A 4,894-nucleotide genomic window follows, 5' to 3' on the forward strand; every position below is an offset into this window, starting at 1 on the left:
CAGTGTATTGGAGATTGGGTAGCATAGTCAAGGGATTGTTGGTACAGCACTGCATCGGTTTGAGAATTTATTGTCTTGCTGCGTGCTGGGAGAAAACGGGTTAATTTATAGATATTCTGTTATTCAGAAAATAATTGCTTTTGGTTCACGTTTTGCCCAATGGTATATGTTTAAATAGAGAAAGTATGTAAATCAGACCTGCACCGCGCTATCTATAATTCACAAGATAATGTAGGAAAGCATCTCACAAAGAGCTTCTTTCTAAGCTGCAAAAAAAAAAAAGCAAGGAAAAAAAATAATCCTGCAAGTTTTTGGAAAGTGAGGACAAGAAAAAAAAAATCTCACTTACTGCCAACCATCAATTCTTAATTCCAGTCCAGGAAAGAGAAATGATGGAAAGTAAGATTGATTTGAGTGAGAATGAGTTTTCTTCATTTTATATTTTGCCACAGAATTACATATTTCTAAATTGCCATTTATAAGCTGGGAATTGATTTTATTTTCTCAGAGGACAAAGTGAAAAGTGGGAGAAATTGGATGCTTTTATTTTACATCAATAGAAATAGCTTAGCCAGGCAGCACTCAGAAATCAACAAAATACTGTGTATGTACCATGGATATAACTAGGTTTTGGAATCTGTTACCGTTCATTGTGCAATATCTAACTGGCATCTTTGGTTGTCTAATGGGACTATAGTAATGTTACATTTCAATTGGGAGAGGAATGAATCCACCCCTCTAGGAATGAGTACCTTCTGCCATTTTATTTTTTTATCCATTTACATTGGTTTTTAGATGAAATGCATCCAACACTAAAGAAGACATGAGATGATTTTTTTTTAGCCTCTTACTCCATTTTAACCTAGTACTCTTAAATGTACAGGAGGCAGTTCCTGCTGAATTGTGTTTAGTACAGGGTGATCTCTATGCTGGCTTGAGTTTTATGGTATCTGGTATTTCTTAACATTTTTCTTGGGGACCCAAATTGGTTTGAAACCAACTGAACCTCTTTTAATCACAATATTCTATTGTAGACACTATCCTAGGAACTGGGCCTATGTTTCATATGCACTAATCAGGAAGGAAATGGAGTTCGCTCCAGAACCGGATTTAGAGACAAGTGTCTAGTAGTAGGCTGGGGTTTTTTTTTAGTAAATGCTTTTTCCCCCCCATATAGACATCCACAGGTGCCTATACAGTAAATACCGCCCTGATTGTAGGAAGTACCTTTGTGTTATTAGTCTTATCATATCATAGGGACCCACTTAATAAAAAAAAAAGCATGAGAACCTCTTTTTGGGACCTGAACCATATGTATGTCCACTTTATCATGGCATCTTCTTTTGTGATTAGGAAAATTTAAACTAGGGATGCATCCGTAATTTTTCAATTTGGCAAAATCCAAAGTTCTGCCAAATACCATCAGTTGTCCAGCTCTTTAAAACCACATGACATGGATTGGATTCAATTTGGCCAAAACAACTAGGATTGAGTTCCAGATTCAGTTGAATTCTAGCATTGGCTTTTGACTCCTAATAATTAGAGTTGGGCCGCCAAAATGGGGTACTATATCATACCTCCAAACAGGGCTGCCATCAGGGAGGGGGGCAGCTGTCCCAGGCCAGGTGAAATTTTTTTTTTACAAGGCAACCCAGCCCCCCCACACATCAGAGCCTAGGTCTAATAGGAAAGTCAGTGTCCCTCCCAGTGCAACACCAAGTCTAGTAGCTGGTACCATGGCAGTCAAGCAAGCACCTTCCACCCTGGCCAGGATGGGGCACTGGGCATGAATGGTGGGGGAGGGGATGTTGAGGCTCACTGTTCCGTCTCATCAAGCCTCCTCCATGCAGACCTTATTGGCCAATAGATTTTGCTACTGGCTGTGCAGTTGAATTGTTTTCATATTACCCAAGATAAATAGAAATGTAGCAGTATCACCAACTTGACAAGTGGGCAGTTCAATTTGTTTTTAGTTTGGATGGTGAAAGCTATTTACATGTGACCATCGAAATTCCTTTTTACTTTAGCAGCAGATATCACTTTGGTTAGAGCTCGGCCATGTTGAGTCTGCTTGTGTAGGTAATACGAAGATTCTCCCAACATTACAAGTCTTGCAGGATTTTCTCTATACAGTCAAAGATGTTTGGTGTATAATGCATACATATTTTAACACTCATGTATTTAAAACAAAACCTGAGGAGTTGAAACATAGCGATTTTCGATAAACAGACAGCACCACACTTGAGGTAAATTCTTAAAAGGCCTTTATTCCAAAAGGGCTTATTTCAGGATGAACAAATAGCAGCGACGTTTCAGGCTTACAATCGCCTTTTATCAAGCTGTTAAAAGGCGATTGTAAGCCTGAAACGTCGCTGCTATTTGTTCATCCTGAAATAAGCCCTTTTGGAATAAAGGCCTTTTAAGAATTTACCTCAAGTGTGGTGCTGTCTGTTTATCGAAAATTGTTCACAGAACAGGTGGAGGTGGCCACCTCAGACCTGCACCTGCATCCAATATACCCTATGGGTGAGTGCTGACTTCTAATCTTCTTTTCCGAGTTGAAACATAGCAGCATAGATTGGGTCCATTACCAGGGAATGCAGCAAAGATGTGCGCAATACTAAATACAAAGTATAGCTGGCCATATACTGAAAAACCCTTTTATTTGGCAAGGTTGCCAAATGAGCAGAATTTCCCCGATATGCCCACCTTGAGGTAAGGACTGCATGAACAAGAAGATGTGGTCCCTGCTGCGAGAAGATTTTCAAACCTGTGCCATCAATATCTGGCCAATTTTTGAGCATATATCAGTAAGACCTTCAGAATTCCCCACACAGGAGCAGATAAGCTGCCAAACCAGACTGAAGAAGCCGAATTGGCAGCTTAAAGGAACAGTAACACCAAAAAATTAAAGTGTTTAAAAGGAATGACAATATAAATGCACTGGTAAAACTGCTGTGTTTGCTTCAGAAAATACTATAGTTTATATAAACAAGCTGCTGTGTAGCCATGGGGGCAGCCATTCAAGCACAGGAAACACAGTAGATAACAGATACGTTCTGAAGAATCCCTTTGTATACTACAGAGCTTATCTGTTATCTGCTGTGTATCCTGTGCATTTTCTCCTTTTTCAGCTTTGAATGGCTGCCCCATGACTACACAGCAGCCTGTTTATATAAACTGTTGTACAGTTTCTGAATCAAACACACTAATTTTACCAGTGCAGCACAACATTACATTATATTTTCATTACTATAAAACACTTTTATCTTTTGGTGTTACTCTTCCTTTAAATTTGCCATCTATGGCCACCTTAAGATTTGGGATGCCAAGAAAGTCCTGGGGGACTATAAATCTGTTCTGTTGTACTGCAGCTGACAGCACTTTTGGAGGATCTTTCTCCATTCATAAGCTTCTGGCACTGCTCACAATGAAATTGCTCCCCTTCTTGTAGAACTCCTAAACCTTCTATAGAAGATGGGTAATGATCAAGGGAAAGGCACGCAAGCCAAGCTTCTTTAGAGGTAAACTCACATGTACACCATAAATTCATAGTATTTATCTGCAGAAGATCACATATTGATTCATTCAGTTGATTCAATTCCAGGTTTTGTCCTGGGTCAGCATTAAAAAAAGTCCTTGGCTAAAATTATAATGACTAATCAGGGTTTTTACATTGAGTTGCTCTCTATTGACCATTTCTGTCAGTGAAGAGTAGAGCTAGGGGATATGACATTTTACTGTTTGAAATAAACTTTTATAGTCTGTTAAGTTGTGTTCTTCCATCTGTTCTCTAGATCCAAACATATAGTTGTGGGAGTAGGCACTATAGATTACGTTTGTCTCTTTGCAGAGGAGACTAGATAGAACTGTATATGTTTGTTACTTGGTACTGCCTTTCTGCTTCTAATTTGTTTTGGGACTTTAAACAACAAATGACAAAAGGATTGACCAGAGTTTCCACATTTTATATGCTTCTATTACTGGTATCTGGTGTTGAGTAGTTCGGGAGAATCCTGACACAACATTAACTTTTTTCCTTTAATGTGGTTTGTTGACTGAGAACATTTACTACCCACAGCCTTTACACTGTAGGAATCTTGTTGAAGATTTCTTACCCCTAGAATGTTATCATTAGTGCTCTGATGCTTCCATCTGGTAATGTTACTTATTTATTATTTATAGTTTTTTGTATTTACCTCTTATATGGCAAATATATGCTCTTTAGTTATCCAGGGTCGGATTTACATAGTTGGTGCCCTTAGGCCCACTGCCATTTGTCGCCCCTGTCCCCTCTTTATTCGTGCAAATTTTCATCATCTGGACCTGGAGCAATGGGGATTGGTGCACAAGAAATTTAAAAAATGATTGTATCTCCTGAGCATCCCCAGTATCTGAACCAATGCGGGTGTGGTTGGGCAGCATGCCGCCCCCCTAAAATCCTGCTGCCCTAGGCCCGGGCCTAGGTGGCCTTTCCACAAATCCGGGCTTGTAGTTATCCCTGCACTGCTGCTTCCCAACACACTACCACTTCTGATGACATCATGGATGTGGAGCATGAACCTCCAATGAGGAGGAATATGCTAATACCTACCAACTTGACACTCAATTTCTTTGCCCAAACCTGCCTTGCCGATGGGTGTTGTGGGTTTTGAGATGACCCTCACATCACTTTTTATTACCTGCATTATCATTATACTGTTAGGTGGCTCTCGTTCTGCAGTCAGTAAGACTACTATGGAATATCTCAGAATGGTGTTCCTATGGAATATTTCAGAAAGTTAAAAGAAAGTCAGTAACTGTAACAGTGGTGAAGGAAGGGATTTAGGAATGTATCTGTAGATACTTTTTATGATGATATTTGCCATGCTGGAGATAATTTGTGCCATCCAAT

This window comes from Xenopus laevis, chromosome 9_10L (assembly GCF_017654675.1).
Source record: "Xenopus laevis strain J_2021 chromosome 9_10L, Xenopus_laevis_v10.1, whole genome shotgun sequence".
NCBI lineage: Eukaryota > Metazoa > Chordata > Amphibia > Anura > Pipidae > Xenopus > Xenopus laevis.